Raw genomic sequence first — 20,307 nt, forward strand, 5'->3', positions numbered from 1 at the left:
GAGGTAGAGGAGAAGGGTGGGGGGAAGCATACTGACATGTGGGGACGTGGTCTACCCCCTTACCCACCCACCACCAGCCCTCATCGGTCCTTGAATAAATTAGTGGCGAGGAAAGGACAGTGAACCTAACAAGCCCAGTTTGAGAGAAGTTCGTTACCGAGAGTGATGTCATGTTTTGAGGAGATTGAAAGGCTTGTTGCATTCACCAAGCACCTGGAGCCTTTGGGCCACTGTCGGAGCATTGTTTACAGTGTAGTTGCAGGCCAAGGACCTGGATGGTGAATAAGCACAGGTTACTACCGTCTACAGCCATAACACACTTAATAAACACAATGGCATGTTTAAGAGCTCTTTGCACCAAATAGCAGAAGCATTCTCAAGCAAAGCTCTGTCTTTCATTACTGTTTCTCACCCACCAAGACTACTTCTACAGCACAGTCGATTAGAAACACAAGTCAGACAAATCAATTTTGGGATTTTGTTGAACGGGATCACAATGGAAAATGGGATTTTCTAGATCATTGTGGTTTTATAAGAGCAAAACCGATTCCGACAGTGATACCCCGATATGTCCAAACATGGATTTCGCTGTTGCGTTTAGCAACAGTGAAATCCACAAAGGAACCACAAGAAATCAAAGCTTCTTGTGCTTCATCTCTTTCGTTCAGTTTAAAGGGCCAATATCATGAATGAAATTTCCTTTAGTATGTAAACAATGTTAAAGTTTCAAAATGTACCATTCATGCTCCAGTCCATGCAGTCTATACAAGCCCAGTAAATTACAAGTGAAAATAAGTTAACACATCGTCTACAGGGAGCAAATTTATATATGGTAATTTTCTGTAAATTTTAGTGCACAATTTCTATTTATATGCTTAGTTTCACATATTTAGCAGGCTGCATTTTATGTTTTATTTTTATCCAAATAAGTTAAATTTAGCAATTTAAAAGTAACTGTGCATTAAAATGTGCAGAAGTGTGTTCTCTGTAGTATAGTACTTATGTAAGGAAGAAAGAGAGCCCCTTTTAATCATCTTAAAGTGGAATTCCACCGATTTTTCAACAATGCTTAATATTTTTACAATCATTAAGAGCAGTTTGATGTGAAATGCTCTGTTCTAGAGATACATGGGGAGTCAGGATTGTTCACAGTGGTGGTGATAGGAACCAGACGTCGAAGCATTCATTGCCTCTTAAAGCTACCTTACAGGAAACTTTTCCATGGAATGGTTCTGAATATATTAGCTAATGCCTGAGACATTGTTTTATGATAGTTTTGCGATAAGATTTTGGCCTAAAATGTATTTTTTTATCTGTTCATGGCAGAGGTGCATGCAGGGTGTTGTAAGGCAAAATAGGGCCAAAAGAAACCTTAATTTATAATCAAATTTCCCACTATTTTACCATTTAAAGTCAGAAGTCTCTCTAGTTGTTTTGGACAGTAAATAAAATGGCTATATTTGGGTTGGTTCACCACCACTGTAATGAAATCCGAATTGGCAAGTTTTTCTACAAGGAACTACTTCATCAAAACTCATCAAAGCACTCTGAACAACATATCTAAGTAGTTTACCCAAAATATTGGATGTAATACTGAACACTTATCTATCTATGTAAACTGAGCCAAAGAAACGGCTTAGTATGATGACGTTACCACCCCAATGCAGTATGATTTATGAGGGAAAACTATTATTAAAAGTAACTGTGCATTAAAATGTATCAGGAAAAAAAATTCAGGTAAACACCTTTGACCAGGGGCATCCAAACTTTTGCAAATGACTGTATGTGCACAATAAGCTGCAAAAACAGCCCATTTGAACTCATTGTTTTTGTGATGTACATATATCTGCCTATTTAGCTGTTTAGCTCTGCCCATTTGGGTTGAATTTATGAGGAGTGTTTCAGCTTGGGCTGCTTTTTACATGAAATAAAAACAGAGGTCAATTTACACAGTAAAGAGAATTTGATGAATGAAAAAGATTATGAAAAAAATAATAATGACTGGTTTGGTTACATAAGCCACACATTTATGTTTTTTTTTACCTGAAATACAAGAAAAATGTTGAATATGGGCCCTTTAAACAATTAGTTTAACTAAGGCTGTAGAGTAGGCTGTGCATATTCCTTCATTTGGGATATATGAACTTTTTTACGCCTGCTGGAAGCAACAGATGGGATGTTTCCCCATGGTCATGGTTTGGCATGTTGTTGTTGTTTTTGTTGTGTCTGCTTATGAGGTTAATTCATGCAGCGCACCCACGCTCACTGCTGTAAAGCGGAGACAGTATTGTCTGTCTGACACTTTGCGGTTATGCTTGGCAGATCCTTTGGCGCAGGTCCAGGGAGATGGCTTTGCCGTCACAGGCTTTGATGATGACACAAGTAGAATGCGAATGACATTCATTTAGCCCCTAAAGATGAAATCCCTCAATGGAGGGTAGGAAGTAGTTAGGCCTACATTTATTCAGTTGTACTTAAGTATAGTTTTGATTGATTTGTACTTTTATGAGCATTTTCAAAAGTAAACTTTTCTACTGTTAACTTTGCCGTTCCAATATATTTCGTAATTCTGTTTTTGGAATTAATTTGTGTCGTATTGGTTCAGCCTCTATTTTACTGTAGCTCACAGCATCTTACTTTATGTTTAGAATTTTATTTTAGACCAAAAAGATCTCAAAAAGAGGATAGTACCTAAAAGGTTTGTATGATAATGTAAATTTAGACAAACGATTGTCATCTATGGTGATAAACATCATTATCAAGATCTTACTTCAGCTACAAAGTACTGCATGTGAGCTTTACAGGGCGTCACACTTTAGCTTTAATTTTCCCTGCTGGTGTTATAATTACCATGTAATTACCAACTGGTCGAGCTTCTAATATTGCTTAATAATTTACAACAACTAACTAAACAAACCCAGAGAGCAGCTGAATGTTAACAGCGTTACATGTCATTGGTGCAGAAAACAGATTAACAAGTCAAGTAAGTCCTACCAATTTGCAAGCACATCTCAGGCCACATCATCCAGCTCAGGATTCTAAACTGGGCTTGGTCCGTCAAACCAACCAACTGGCAAAATCAACTTTCCTCCTGACAAGCTCATCCATTTTGCTCTCTACCAGAGAGTAGAGCTCATGTAGTTTTTGTATCATTTGCATGTTTCCCAGCATTCTTTGCCAGACTGAAAATCTATGTATCATATTTCCAAGTGGCTTTCAAAGTATATGTTTGTAGCTAAGTAGTTGGTGATGTTCTGTTTGTAAAGCCTATAATTAAGTGCAATCTTTTCTATTGTATACATTTTTTGAAATAACCAGAGATTAAAATGATTGTATAAAGGAAATGGTTAAATAAAGGAGCTGTGGGTAAGTGTGGAACATGGTGCGTCACGGAGAACGAAAGATATTTTGCATGATGTTGGCACTTATATTATTGCAATAGCAATTATCGGCCTAAGGCTAGTACCTCAAAAACTATTCACTTTTGGTAGTCACTTTTACTTCTTCTTGAATAAGACACCTCTTCAGCTCCAACATGCCTGTGACAGATTGTATTTCTCTTCTTATTTTGCTGCAATGCGAAATAAACACCACTAGAACTAACTACAACTAATTCTCATAAACCTTCTCCTGACAGTTCAGGTCTGGCTCTTAGTTAAATAATGCAACAAAAAAAGTCTTGTGGGCCAAATCAGTAGCACTGTTTTTACAGTCCTTTCTCACAGTATAATTTGTTTTTGTTTATGGATTGTTTATTTTTTCCTATAAACATTTGGGATCCTCTGGATTATTACGTTAAGGTTCAAGGATACTTTGGTTAGTGTTTGTTGGTCCATGGTTTTCTCCCACACAAAGCGAGAAACGTAGCACGTCTTTGTGTGTGTTTGTACAAAATAGTGAGTAAGTGTGTGTTTGTAAAAGGCAGGGTGTGCATGGAGGGAAAGGCAGGCGACAGGGTTCTCGCCGAGCTCAGAGGGGATCCAACATCAGACAAACAAGAAGGTGTCGGCGGCCATGATTTACGCACCTCCTGCCTGTGTTTGCTGGGAGGAAATGGATACCTTTGTCCTTTCCAACTTTTAGAAGTTTCAACACTCAGTACCAACTCCAACGACTGGAGGTTCAGCCAAGAATGATGTGCACACAGTTTTCCTTTTACCCCGAATGTTACTTTTTCCACAGGACATGTTTGCTTCTTTAGTTTTGCACTGAAGCTACAAGCCTAATGTAGCTAACAACCCTGCTGAAAAAAGACTGTTAGAACCATTAGGATTAAATCTGGTGGTTTTGCTTTTTAATGAGAATTGGCTTAGTGGTTACCATTAGTAATAAAGACCACAAGTTTGTATAACAACTTTAGATCCAAATAGGACACCATTTAATGCATCTGGAATCAGACCCAGAACACTTATTATACCATTTGAATCCTTAACATTGTGACAAGAGCCCATCTAAAACTGAACTAAAACTAACACTATTAGTGATTATTGGACACCACCAGGAGCCAAAAGCACTTTTAATGGTTTTTATGATTTTTTTCAGTAGTGTTTTCAGCAGTTTTTCAGGAAATGATGGAAGATCACTAATGTTTATTTGTAAATATAGACAAAAGTTCATTGCCTAGATAAAAACAGCAGTAAAGCCTGAATTTTATCCATACTTTTGTCCATTTTTGTAGCTTTGAGGCACTTTGTGATGATTTAGGCATGTAGTTTGAACAATGCTAATTGCTAGGTTTAAAGCCAGGCTTTAGCTGTAGGTATGCTATGAAATGCTTTGCATTTTTCTAGATAACTGCCTATCATACTGTTACACAAACTAATCGGTGACTTTCATTGAGATTACTTATCAACTCGACACGGTTTGAAGCAAGTGAGTGTTGATTTAGACACACATTATTCATAATGCTAACCTAGCATCTAGCTTCTACGTTAGCTTCCTTGTAGCTGCAGCGCAAAACAAAAGAAGCAAACCTCAGATGCCAAACATATCTTGGCTGATAGTCTACTTTTGAAAGAGAAAACTGCATAAATTTGATTTTTGGCCGAACTTAAAAAGAAAAAATCTCCCTTTAATCTGCGTAGCTTAATGCTAAACTCAATGAATTAGCCACTGTCCTTTTGAAGTGATGTGCTTAACATGGATTGTACACATCAGAAGTCATTTGCTCAGCTGCGTGCACCTACACCGTGCATTCTACTGATGCTCATCCAGCATTGCCCACATGTTTTGGTGCTATTGTGATGCACCATTGCTTTGTGGTCCGTTTCTGTTTGGTCCTTGCACTCTTTGTGGAGCGTGAATGGTACTGTATGTTTGCCTTGTTGAGAGTGAAAGCAGGAGGTTAAAGTTACTTTGTGAAAAGAGGACCACCCTGCGGAGAGCAAAGCCACACATCCTCACTATCTCCCCCAGCGGCCTCTTAACCCTGCCCCCCTCGTGTCTCTCCTGCACCCCGGGGACGCCGCTAATACCCCTTGTGGAGCACTTGGGAAAAAATAACGCAGGCCGTGACCGTAAAGATAATTAGGCTAACAAGATGTGAGAAACGTTAAGTGGAAAGCCTCGAGCCACAGTATTAGATAAGATATTAATAAAGGAAGAAAGGGATTCCTTTTTCGTTATCTTGAGCTATGCTGACATATCTAAATACTTAAAGCCAAAGATATTGGATGTAATGCTGAACTTGTGAACAATGAGTCGCAGTTTGTAAAGACATTTTGGAAAATTGCATGAAGATTTGTTCAGTATGGTAGGAGCTTATGTAAAGAAGAAAGGGAGCCCTTTTGGTCATCTTAAAGTGGAATTCCACTGTTTTTTTTAAAACTTCTGTATAATTAAATGGTTAATATGTTAACAATTGTTAAGAGCAGTTTGAAATGCTTCTTTTTGGAAAGACATGGAGAGTCAGAATTGTTCACTGTGGTGGTGATAGGAACCAGACGTCGAAACAGTCAATGCTTCTTAAAGCTACCTTACGGAAAGCTATGTGAAATGGTTCTGAATACACTGCCTCATGCCTGAAACATTTTTATGATATTTTGTGATAAGATCTTGGTCTAAAATATATTTTTTATTATCTGTTCAGGGCAGAAGCGCATGCAGGGCGTTGTAAGGCAAAATAGGGCCGAAAGAAACCTTATTTTTATCAAATTTCCCACTATTTTATCATTGAAAATCAGAAGTCTCACTAGTTGTTTTGGATAGTGAATAAAATGGCTATATTTGGGTTGGTTCCTTTCACCACCACTGTAATGAAATCCAAATTGGAAAGTTTTTCTACAAGGAACTATTTTACATCAAACCACTCTGAACAGCATAACTAAGCAGTTTACAAAAATATTGGACGTAATACTGAACCCTTATCTATCTATGTAAACTCACTAAGTCACAAGAAATGGCTTAGTACGGTAGCATATGTTTTTATATAATATGAGGTAAATCAATGGTAGTTTTGCTAGGCTTAACAGCTTGTAGTCAGTCTCACATTTAATGTCCGAATTTTTCATAACATACAAGCAGTTCATGCTAGCATGCTACACAGTCATATTACAGTTTGTAAAAGCTGAATGTATGTGTGTGCATGGACCGAATGGCCGGTGATGACTTTACCACCCCGGTGCAGTATGATTTATGTGGGAAAACTCCGCAGAGCGCCTGCAGAGAGTGTGGAGAGGATTACAGCCCCCACCACAAACTCTGTCACGGCCAATCACCAAAGCAGACCCCCTGCCGACAAACGGCCAATCAGATTGCTCCGTTTATGTCCGCTGTCCTTATCCTTTAGGTGTATGCCTGTGATCTCTCCATGATCAGTGTTTGGAAATTGCATCACTGCGTGGGGTTGTACTATGGTCCATAAACCGCAGACATAGACCTTGAAGTTTGTGATTTGTATCTCTGTAGATGGCAAGAAATTGTTTTCTGCTAATTATGTTGTGTTTATTTTGTCACAGAAATGTGCATAATTGCGAAAGATTATGTTTTTTTAAATACATAATCATAAGATTGCTTTTGCCTGATAAAACCTGGCAACTGCTTGTATATTTCATAGGAGCAAAACTATGTGTTGTTATGAAAACTTTTTACAGTTTGAGAGCAAAAGCTGCCTTCTGCAGTTTATACTCATCTTTTCCAGCTTTTTGGTTTCACATGTGAAAAAATAAAACTGTGTGAACTTTTTAGATTTCGAATCTGTTTAAATTGGTCACTGGTTGTACATCAATGTATAAAACCACACGAACATTCAGAAATAAATAATAATATAAAAAAGACTTTTAAAATAATAGTAATACTCAGTTCTTCACTTACCCCAGATGTAGTCGATCAGCCACGACATGTTTAATATCCCACTTTTGTTTGTGTAGTTTAGCGCCAGAGCTATGAGGCTAATGTTGCTAACAAACTTGAAGTCAATTGTCACCCAAATCTTTTCTTTAAAAAAATCCAAGAATTTGGTACGACAAGCGGCTGCCTGCCATGTGTAGCTACATGTTTGCACATTTATTCATTTTTTTTCACATTAATCTTCACAGTTGTCACATGTGAGCTGTTTGGTTTCCAGAGATATAAAACAATATGAGCATTTCGAAGATTCAATCCTTTTGATTTAAAGATATATAAAAATCAAAATGATTTAAAAATAGATTCAGAAAGCTTTACTTATGACACGCCACAACTAAATCATTCTTATCATCAGTTCAGGACTGTCCTGGTCTTTTCTTCCATTAACACAATCTCTCACACCTACCTTCTTCCTCCCCCTCCTTTCCCCTATGAGATAAGGCATCATGGTCCTGTTGGGGCTGGAAAGTTGGGGGTGACCTCCCAGTGCAGATACACCTCTGCTTTTCCCAACCAGATAAATACAGAGGAACAAAAATATGAACTGTTCTTTGGTCCCCTGAGCTGCGTTCGGCCAAGCCTTGTAATTCTGCTTCATTATTTTTAATATAGTCCAGCTCACAGAGTCCCCATGAGTACCATGGGTTTGATCATGTAGAAGCCTGGGGCTGGAGCTTTGTGCGTATCTGCGTGTGTGTAAATACTGTATGGTTTTTAGTTGGGCCAAACTTATACTGTACTTCCAACTGTAGTTGTAGTACATAAGCAATGTTATAAGAAACCATCCATTTGCTCTGCTATGGCCCATGCATTTCTAAAGAGCTACAGTTGTTTGAAGCCGTGTCAAACCTTTTAGTAAGCGTTTACTTTTGTTAGATGCAATGCCTGCAGCTAACAACAAGAACAAATTAAAATTCTCTCATAACGATTTAAGATTTAACTCAGTCCTGCACCCCAGAGACTTGAGACTCGACTAGGGTTCACCTGAAGAGATTTGTGACTAGAGAGGTACAAAGCCCCCCAGCACTGCACTGTGGAGCGGTGGAGCTATACTCTTTTAAGTGCAAAGCTCCATCCACTACCTTTGGGATGAGTTGGAGTGTCTAGAACTAATCATCCAACATCAGGTAGGTGACCTCACTATTGCTGTCATCAAATCAAACCATGTTTATTGTCACATAACATTGACACGGGTGTGAAGGTGAGTGACAATCTTAGGTGCATAGCCCCTTTGTAGTACTTAATATTTAGAGTCTATATACATACATATATATATATATATATATATATATATATATATATATATATATATATATATATATATATATATATATATATATATATCACTGCTGTCAGAACAAAACCTCGTATCTCCAAAATGGTAACTTTACAGGAGAAGCAAAAAAACATACTTCACTTTTAACTTAATGGAACCAGAAATTTTTCCAAGTGATTTTGGGCCATTTCTTTTGGTCCATTCTTCTAGAAATTTACACACAATGTAAAGGGCCACATTTTCAAACTATGTCAAAACCGAAAATGACAAAAATGGAGAAGTTTTGTTCTGACAACAGCGATATATATACACACACATTACACTCTAAATATATACACAATATACACATTAGTATGCACACAGTATTGCATGGCTGATTGCAATCAAATCCTCACAACAATGTTGTGTAACATCTAGCGTAAAAGCCTTCCCAAAAGCCTGTTACTGCAGCAAAGAGGGACAAATCTCCCTATTAAGACCCTTCATTTCAGAAGAAACAGCGGACATTTTTAGACATATAGTTTGCATGCATTATTCTGTTCATGCATATAGTCTACGTCAGTGACGCAATAATAGACAAATAAAAACCTGATTTGCTTTATCCGAGATACAGGCAGTGAGGGAACGTAGAAGAGTTTGCCAAATTACAATATGACCTCAGTCTTACCCCTTCCCTGTTCTTTCTCTCTGCTCGCAGAGTTATTATGCTAGGCAAATAAGTGTGAGTGATGGACCTCTGTTGCATTGTAGGACAAGGTGTTTGATTTTCACACCAGCGCTCTAAGCACTTATTAAACTCCCCCTGACCAGTGCAGTGTGGGACTCTGCCTGCAGATGTGTGGGAGAGAGCGAATGTTTATGTGTAGGGGATCAAGGGGACATTTATTTTTCTGGCCCGTTTCCCGCTCTCTCAGCTCTGTTCCTCTATTCTTTGGCCTCCTCTGGCAGTGATTGTTGCCCAGACTGGCTCTGTGTGCAAGTGGTCCATGCCCAGTTGGTGGGTTTTAATCTCGTGCCCCAGGGGTGAGTGGCTGGCCTCAGAGCCCTTGAACTGAAAGCTATGGTTCGGCCAAATTTATATAGTTTTTCTCCTTAACCCAAAGTGTAGTCAACCAGACAAGACATTTTCAGTGTCGGAAGTCTGCACTGGAGTTATGAGGCTAATGAAGCTACTGTTTACTATAAAAATAGACAAAGCTTCAAGATGGATATTACTACTGTGGTTAATTTTGTGGTAGACTTTTGCCTGTGTTTATAGATAACGGTATGTAATGCAGTGTCAGGAACCATATAAGCAAGTCTATGAGATTACTGAACAACTCATGTATTTTGAGGCAACGGTGGGATGTTTAGCCTTGCGGTTTGCATGATGCTAACAGTTAGCTGTAGGTTTGCATTAATGTTAGCTGTATAAAGGCCACAGTACACTGTCAAAAATGTAATGAAGACGAAAAGGTCTTCAATGAGGGTGACACACACCAGCGCTAACATTAGGCATTGGTGCGCAGCATTGCTTGGCGACTTCCAGCACTGTTCATTTTTTCTGTGCGCTGCTAAGCCTTTTGCTATTACTGCATTAAATTAAACCCAAAACAAGACCACAAATTGCTATAGTAGATAACATGTGGCTTGAAATGTACACAGAGGAAGCCAATCATTCTAAAGTCTTTTAGATGAACAGACAAACTGTAACCAGCCTCATATCTTTCAGCTCTAAAACAGTGAGTTTGAGAAGAGATAGTAAGCTGATACTAAGGCCCAATCCCATTTCACCCCTTGCCCCATATTGCTTAGCCCTACCCCTCCGTTTTGCACGGTCACGTCTAGGGGTAGAGCGTCCCAATTGTTGTTGAGATAGAGGGACAGGGCGAAGTGTTAGGGCTACATGGACCTCCAAATGGAGTTTTTTCGGAGACAGAGAAAAAAAGAAAAACCAGCAAGATGGCTGCATGAGCGACCAAAGAAACCCACAAATGTAAGTATTTTCTCTGTTAAAAATTATGATAACCACTGTATTATCTTAAGTCAATGTTGTTTCATTGTATTGTGAATATATGGCAGGAAGGTTTCTGAACTTTCCCCTTCTCTGCTATCACTGCAGACTGGCAGCGTTGCCTACAGAGCACCGCTAGTAGCCTGTTAATGAAGTAATGTTCTTTTTTTGTTTGAGGGTCCCATTTTGTAGGGAAGATTTCAACCACTATCCCTAGTAACTCAGTTCCAAGGGACAAGGTGACACTCAAAAACAAGGAGTAGGGGTAAAAATAAGAAATGGGATTTGGCCTAAATATGTTTTTTTTGGCAGGGTGGCGTATTTTTACTTAATTCTCCTCCCAAAATTTAGTCTTTGCCAAATCCAGCTGCTGCTTGGGTGAGGGCTAGCACATACCTCCTCTGAGACATGTGAAGTGAGCCACCAAGTCTTTACAAACTGCTGCTAATGCAATCGTTGACAAGTTCAGCACACTTGGAGAAGAATGCTAGCTGCCAATTCTGTTATGTTAGCTAACAGACATCTGCATTGGCTTACATTGTCCTTAGCAATGGTGGACAGTGTGACCAATTATGGTTAATCAACGAGGATTGAATTCGCCCAAATAGGGACCAACAGTTAGACAGTTGCACCACTTGGGAGGTCCATAAGCTTTCAAATAATGTTTAAGTTTTAATCCATAAAACTTACATTTTTAGAGTGTAAAAATGGGCTTAAGCTTGATGTGTATCAGTGCTCTCATTGCGACGCATTCTATGCGGTATGGGTGCATTTTGCACTGTATTTGCTAAAAATGTCACATTTTTTTCACACAACTCTGAAATATGTCAAACCTACACAAAAAACTAGATCTCTGCCACTTCAACCATGGAATGGCAGTGGTTCTCCCTAACTTTGCACAGGCAGAGTGCAAGTACATTCCCTCAGTGTCTCTGTGTGCAGCAACCTGTGTTAAGATGACTGTGTGGGGGAATGCGTTTTGGAAAGAGGCTGGACGAGCGCCAGCTGGAGGAACTCAGAGTGCTGTGGCTGTGTTTCCGTGTGAAATCACTGCTTAAGACCACTGTGAACAGCTGCCGGACAGCAAGGTGCCCCCTCCGCTCCTCGCCGCCTCCCTGCGGCTGTAAATCAGGCCAGAGGACGGCAGGCACTAGTGACTTGCTGAAAAGGTTCCATGGGGTCAGAGAAGAAAAAGGACCTGGACCTCAACCCTGATACTCAACTGATACCCTTACTCAGGCCTGAGGCCATGCTGTTAATGTAGCTGGTTTTACCCCCTTGGTAGGAACAACCCCAAAGCGCATCCCTGAATGCCCAGCCCTATCTAACGGAATGTCTGGGGGTCATGCAAGCGGGCCGTCCCAGGCCAGGGCTGATTCGCCTAATCTGACAAATAATCACTAAACAAATAAGTTGCAGAATGTCTCGTTCCCTCGGCGGTTAAAAGGTCTTTGAAGAGTGTTAAGAGCGGCATATGTTCGAGCGAAACACGTCAGAAAGAGACATATTGAGAAAAATGACTGAATTACAACTTCAATTGATCCTGCATTTGCCTGTGAAAAAAGGCAGAAGAGAATGGGGGCCAGGGGACCCTAGTACTCTGGCCGTCCCGGGCCAATTGTTGGCCGAGCCCGGTGTCAACCCTGCACCATCAATCACCCGCTTTCAGAGGAGGGGAGACAGGCCTGGGACACGCCCCCCAGGACAGGGGGGTGGTGGTTCTCATGCCCTCCCCGCAAGTCCCGAGTCCTCACAGACACCACTCCGACAGCTGCTCCGGCCATTAGGAATAGGGCCGGGACCCGAGGGCCCCCAGGCAGCAGCGACAGCTGCCAGCCCCACTGCCTCCCACAATCTCCGGGCTACATCCCCCTCACCCCCCCACCACCATAGACACTCCTCTATCCCTCCATTACAGCCTATGATATGTATCCTATCTTTAATCTACTCAATCTAACCCAGAGAGGTCTGAGCCAACATGCTGAAGTCAGTTAAGTGTACCTGCTTTTGGTTTGCTCTGATGTGTGTAAGCTTGTGTACAGTTGTGGTTTCCATGAGGCACGTTGGGTCAGAGACACAAGCTCCTCAAGTTCAACAGGTTTGTGATGTAATGCAGTTCCCAAGACCTTTGTTTACAAGTGTGAATAAGGGATAAAAATATAATTCTGTAAATTACAATTAGGAAATGTCTTTTAGATGCATGCTTTACAGGATTAGTATCAGACTGAGAATCGTTTTATTAGCCAAGTGCACTTGGCTGAAACGGTAAAAAAACTGGCCAGGAATTGTTTTTCTCCATAGTACCTAGGCAGATTATAGCTAAGCGAGCTCTCCTATTGGTTAGGACGTCCAGAACTGAGGAGAGGTTTTAATGTGTTCAATTAACCACCAGCGTTATCATGAAGTGACAGAAGGATCAACCAATCATGTTTTGATTCCAATAAGTGGGACCAATTTCGTGAGAAAGAACGATCGGCAGCCAAATCAGGAAATGGAAAACAGGACCAGAGCTCACTACTGAAACAGTCACTGTAAAACTGCTACGAGGCCAAATATATCGCTGCTGTCGGAGCAAAACCTTGTATCTCCATTTTTGTCATTTTTCAGTTTTTGACATGATTTGAAAATACCTGTTGCCCTTTACATTATGTGTAAATTTCACAATGAATGGACCAAAAGAAATGGCCCAAAATAACTTCTGGCTTCATTGACTTACATTAAAAGTAAAGTAAGTTTTTTGCTTCTCCTGTAAAGTTGTCATTTTGGAGATACGAGATTTTGTTCCAACAGCAGCGATATGTTATGATGTCTAGCACAAGCTTCAAGTAAAACATGGAATGTTTTAAGAGGCCTAAATGTCTGTGTTTAATCAGGAACTGCCAAAACTATTCATGCGAATCACTGTTAGCTTAGCGCTAACAAGGTACAGGAATCCCATAGGGACGCTAGCATGAATTAGCATAATGGTGTAGGGGGGGAAGGGTCCCTCATGGTTTGACATTTATGGCCCAAACTCTAATATCCACAGTTCGCTAGTGATTGCTACATGCAAGTGAACACTGCTGCCTACTGATTTGACATCACAACACTGGGAACCTCACCAAAAATACCCCATACAAAACATCAGGCTTTTGTCTTTTATCTTTTAGTATGTTTTGAACTCCATTTTTGGAAACTTCTGTGTTTTCACGTATTTTCTTTCTCTTTCCTAATGCAAGTGGATTATCTTATATCTAATCTCCACAGAAATATCCCCTGAAAATTTAATAGCTAGCACTTAATGGCTGTTTTGTCTGGAATTGAAATAAATGAGGGGTGGTCTCTGACTGGGTCATTGTGTATGTGTTTGAGTAAGCGCAAGGAGAGTGGACTAGAGGTAAAAGGAGAGGGAAGGAGCACAAACACAGATTGATGGTGTTCCATTTAAAATGACTGAGCAGTATGCATGTGTACGTTTATGTGTACGAGCGTGTCTCGGAGGTAAAGTGAAAAGAAAAGCGTTAGCGGAGATTACGCCACACTCCCCTGCGGGTCTTGTTACTCATGCACCACTGGCAGCTCAACGGTTCCCACACCTTTGCACTAGAGGTGAGTGAAACTGCACCCACAGCCGCACCTGTAGCTACCTGCCCCGGCACGGCCCTCCAGCCCGCCGTAAAGCTTCAGATTTGCTGCAGCTTACAACCTGAAAGGAGGAGAGACAGAGTTAAAAACACACACACATATGGCAACGGCTCAATCCAAATATCAGCCTGAGATCCCCAGTGCCATCACTCCATTACAAGAAGGGTATAATTAGGACAAGCATGACCATATAAAGGATAATTATCCCGCTCGCTGAGTTTTCGCACAGAAACCTCTCTCTCACGGAGGTAGAGGGCTTGCTAGATTAAAACAGTAAGCCGTGGCCATGTGATTGTAGCATGGCTAAGTGGTGAGTGAAACCTTCTTAACTGTGGTAAAATCACTGTTTATTGTTATACAAAATGGAACGCAACATCTCATTTTCTTCGCTTTATCGTAATTCGAGATGCAACTTCTAGCTAACTGTCTTACAGCCTCAGCTATGCTGACAAACATACTTGCATAGTGGGGTCATTCTTCATTTGGAGTGAGAATTCAGGTGGAAATATTTTTTAAAAATCAGTTTCTTTCATCCCAAAACTTCATAATCTTAATATGTCCATTAACATGTCCTATTATCATATGCAAAAAGGAGCTTAATTCCAAACACATATTTTACAGTCACAGGTGTTGTATGAATATGGTGCAACACCAGTGACTGTGACTCCAGTGACATTGTGGTTAAGACTGAGGATTCTGTAAATTGGCTGACTCATTGGCCATCAGGTGACCTTGTGCAACTGTTTAAAATCAGTAATAAAAATTATAATTGCCATTATTTTGACAAATTTTTAACTACCCAGCCATTAAAGCACATAACACCAGTGACACATAGAAGTTATGAACTGCCTGATAAACGAAATTATTAATACAATTAAGACGCTTCCTCTCCGATGAGCCCCGACTCCAAGAAGCAGTTTAATAGAGCTGAAAATACTGTGTTAAAATGCAACATAAGAGTCCTGATAACGTCAGTGACCAAAACCTCTGTGACAAATTAATTATTAAATAAAATACACAATTTTTAAATGTAGTATAACATTAATATATAAATGGAACATCAATCTGTTTTATACAAATTCCGAAGTTAAACCTCTAAAAAATGTTCTTTTATATTAAAAACGGTTTCTCAAATGTTGAAAATTGGTTTTGTGACGAGCTGTTTTACAGCCGCAGAGCGACTATGAAACAGGATAAAAAATAAAAATCAGAAAAATTATAAGGGAAAAGTATTATTTGATATTAGGTCAACTCTGTAAATGTACATACCGACTTTTGGAGCTGTGCCTAATATTTTAAGCATCTTATTAAGCCCTGCAACCTTTGTGACATGGTTTCCCCTCCAAATGGAGAATGACCCAGCGACACCCCTTGCGGTCCAGTTTGAAGGAATCGTACTACAAAGTGTATGTGGATGATAATGTAGTTCTAGTTTTAGCTTAAATGTATAAAATTTCTACCTATGTCATTTTACTATTGTCTTTTTTGTTAAATAACTTGTTTACAGCTTTTTGATCTAAATTTAAATAAATTAAGATTTTAATATCTTTACTGATTTTATACTGATATACTGGTTTTGGGACAGTCCAAGTCCAGTGCTTATTAGCAACATTAGCTTAGCATCTCCCACTGTAAACTAAAAAGCACACATCAGACACCAAACATGTCTTGGCTGATTGACTGTATATGGGAAGTAAAAGCCCCTTTTTGCATCAGCCTTGAAGGGATAAACTTATTATTATTATTATTATTATTATTATTGTTTTCTTTGCTTGGCAACCATAGCCTGCTGTAGCCTGCTGTAACTAAGATTTCTTCATTGCAAATATTATAACCTACCAACAAGAAAACACATGAATAGGAATATCAGTGAGAAATCAGTTCTGCTCTATCGTAACTCTGAGTAAACAAATCAAGTGCTTACTGAACTCTCAAAAAACGTATGAAAACGTGTAAAAAACATGGTGCAGAAAGGAGGCCTGTGCATATTTTACATAGTGATAGAAAACACAGTTTCTATGGCTTCAAATGGCTTTGTGGCCTCTGTTCTGTTCATTCCACAGTGAAAGAAGAAATCACCTGTCTCGAAGATGGAACTTTAAAGGATGCCGGTGCTTAGCGGGGGCAAAATGAGAGGGAAGTAAAGTAGACATAATGATTTAATCATAAAGTAGTCAAAAGATCAATCAGTCATAGAAATAATCATTAGTTGTGAACCCCAGGGCTTTTCCCACTGAATAAGTCAGTATGTCAGAATGTATCTTCACTTTTGTCCTCATTACAAACATGTACATAATCCAACCAATATTATAGATGTTAGTAAATAGCCTAATCAACCACTAGTCAAATGACATGTTTTGTAGATCTTCTAAGTGAAAAGAGGTCAACACATCCTCTACAGGGAACACACTTAAATACAGATTTTAGTGCACAATTTCTTTTTTCATTTCTTCTTTTCACAATACGTAAAATTCAGCAAATTAAAATGTGCAGAAGTGTGTTCTCTGTGGAGGATCTGTTAACTTACTTTCACTTAGACCCCATGTGTAAAACAGTCAGGCCTGTGACTCAGTCCTATTGGGCCCGCGAATTTATTTTAATTTTCTATTCTTTATCGCCTTTTTCAGCCTGAGATGCACTACAGTCCCCAGCATGCACTGCAACATAGTTCTGACCCCCTTCCCCCAATGACAATCTATGGGCCAGTGGTTACACAAAAAGAAAAGATGCCTGGTGTCTAGTTCAAGCAAACAGGCAGTTTTAAAAAACTACCTAAAACAATTTATTTTTATTTAACCTATTTTGCTGTTGCAGTTTTGGCATATTTTGAATAAACAGCGGCCCGTTCGGCAAAATGTTTCGCTAAAATTAAATAAAAACACAGCTGGCCCACAGATTTGCTCAGATTTTTTTAATATTGCCCTTTTAGTGTTGAGTTTGACACCCCTGACTTAGATGATCAGCAAAACATGTCAGAGTGCACCACTGCAGACAAATGGAAAAATTTGGTTGGTCTTTGGTTGTTGGGGTCCTGACTAAATTGTGAAATATCTTAGATACATTTCTATTCAATCAAATAGAAACAGTACATGCAAATTTTCTTACATAAACATGAAGTTCAATAGTTAATGGAGCAAAATTGAAACATTTCCATGCATTTTTTTTTTCATTGGAAATAAATTCTCTTTGTGTTAACCAGATACTTAAGGACAACACAATTCATTTATTTAATGTTAACATATTCTCAGTTTCGTCAAAAAGCCTTGTTAGCCTTTTTCAGCGTACTTTTGGCCTGTTGTGAATATAGTACGTCATATATTAACATTAAGAACCCATCACTGTCTCAGAAACAGTCTGTGTTTACTTTTTGAAGTGTGCTTCTTCCTGCACTAAATGCCGTGGTTGTGCTGGTGACTGGTACAGCTGCTGCCAGGCCTGGCACAGTCCATGACGTCCACTCTGCTGCCAAAGTCAACCAGAGCTGTCTGTTCTGCAAGCCAAAATGTTTCTAATCATGAAATCCATCACCAGTAACCCCCCACGCTATTGTTCACTGCTGCTGGAGCAGCGTCGAATTAAAGTTTTTTGGCCCCAGAGCCATTTAATAATGAGAATCTGCCAATATAATCGTAGATAATGCAATACAACTGCACAGTGTTCACTTTAATTAAGTAAAAGTTAGTAAAAGCAATGCAAGTTAGCTATGACTGCTAATAACTTTAAATGCTACAGTAAAACCACTGTGATAGACTCTATACTGATATGTTTTGGTCAGCCACAGCTGTTTGTTCTGCAGGCCACGATGCCTCTGATTGCAAAATCCATCACTAGGACCCCCTCCATACTACTGCTCACTGCTTGAGCAGCATCAAATTGCAACCCCCCCTTGTTACATCACTCTGTCCGATCCTGAGGCGAGACGGGCTTAGGCCGAGGAGCAGAGGCTGATCCTGATGTGGATGCTGTCACGCACCACGCTGTGCCAGCTGTTTAACTTCATCACAGCGAAGGTTTGTGACAGGCTTGTGCTCCCTTCAAGTGCTCATCAGAGGGTCCTGCTTCACACTTGTGAAGTCGTAATTACCAATGATGCACAGATATGGAAGCTGTGATAGACAATCGGCGTGGAAGTGGTCAAGCTTTATTGCACTGTGAATGACAACACTGTGCTATGCTACAAAGTTTTGAGGATTTACTTACTAATTTTGAGCATGACTATAATTTTGCTTAAATAATTTAAGGTTTCAGGAAAGAAAGTAAATTAAATACCAAGTTTTTAGCAAATAATACTTGAAAAGAAATCATTCTAAAGTTTTTTTTGCATAGTCACACATAGTCACATTGATTCAAAATCAAAAGCTGATATAAGTAGTATTTCCTAGAAATTTACTATTTAGTTACATTTCTGTTCTGAAAACTTATAAAACTTTTATTATATTATTATTATATTTTATCATTTACAGTGCAATAAAACTTGGCCATTTCCAACCCCACTTGTCAGAATCATATAATTTTTTTGCATAACTGCATAATAAAAGTCTGGATTCTGCTATTGTCAAGCTTGTAACAATAGCAGATCGTTTTTGCTACTATATGAAACCTGAGTTTGAATGAGGTTCTGTTTGGAACCATATACAACACGTTCTCCATCACTCTGAAGAACCAGGCCCGGATCAGACTAAATAAAGAGATAATGCAAAATAGAGGAGGAAGTGTGAGGAACTGGACAGTGTCCATTCACAAATTCCATGCTTTAAATCAAATTGTGGGCCAGGCTTATTGTGGGCGGGGGGGCATGCTGTGCTGCCAGTGTGAGGCCTAATGGAATGAAATAGTGTGTAACAGGAGGAGAGAAATTGCAGTGCTGGGATGGTTTGAATACCTTGCGTCCCGAGGCTGCCTCTCTTCCACAAAGGAATATTGTGGAGGCTCTCTGACCACTGCTCGCAAAGCGGATGTATGGTTCCCAGGACAGCCGGCCATTGTGACTTATCCACTTTGCCGTAGATAAGCATCTTATCCTTGTAAAACTGTTTTCTCAGCTTTAGCTTTTCCCCTCCGCGGCGCATCCAGCGGTCCTGAACTGTCTCACGGAGGAAAAGCAGCGATCCCCTCAGTGTTTGTGAAAGCTTCTAGACATGTGCCTCCCAACAACAGCAGGGATGAAAAGGGAAGCGGAATCGTAGCACAAGCTAATTATGATGGATTATTTTTCTCTCTGTATCGAGGTCCTATGGGTCAACAGTGTGATTAGAGTTTAGCTGCTCCTTTATGCAGCTGTGGTGGGGGGCTGTTGCTGGGGCTGGATGGGGCAGACATTCCACACTGGCCTCAGGTCAGGGAGGGGGAACACTGTAATGCTGCTTTTATTAAAATATATTGAAGGAAAACAAGGAGGCGCACTGTTGGCGGCTAACAGAAAATCAGCATGACAGATCCCACTCCCTAGAGACTAGACTCTCCCTCCCTCTTTCTCTCTCTCTCTCTCTCTCTTTCTCTCTCTCTCTTTCTCTCAGCTTCTTACTTTTAGTCTGACTTCCTTCTCTCTCTCTTTTCCCCCCAACTCTCACTTTCCACCACACCTCTCTTTCCATCTCTCACTCTTCACACAAGAATGTGCCTCTTTTCTCTCTTATTTTTCTCAACCCTTCTCTTCCCTTCTCTCTCACTCTCTCTCTCTCTCTCTCTCTCTCTCTCTCTCGTCTCTTTTTCTCTCATCTCTGTCTCTTTGGTCTCTTTTCCTTTCATTTTATCACTCTCAATTTTACTTTTTCTATCTTCTCTCTCTCTCTCTCTCTCTCTCTCTCTCTCTCTCTCTATCTATCTATCTATCTCTTTTCCCTGATCTTCTCACTCTCAGTTTTTCTTTTTCTATCTTCTCTCTCTCTCTCTTTCTTCCTGCACTTTCCCTCACCCCTCTCCATCTCACATTCTGTCTTTCTCTCTTTCCTTCTTTTTTTTTTTCATACCACCTCTCCCCATTCCATCTCTTTCTCTCTCCATCTCCTCCTCTCTTTTGTCCTTACCATCTCTCTCACTTGCACTCACTCTTTCTCCTTCTATTTCTCTC

The sequence above is a fragment of the Colossoma macropomum genome, unplaced genomic scaffold (assembly GCF_904425465.1).
Source record: "Colossoma macropomum unplaced genomic scaffold, Colossoma_macropomum, whole genome shotgun sequence".
Classification (NCBI taxonomy): domain Eukaryota; kingdom Metazoa; phylum Chordata; class Actinopteri; order Characiformes; family Serrasalmidae; genus Colossoma; species Colossoma macropomum.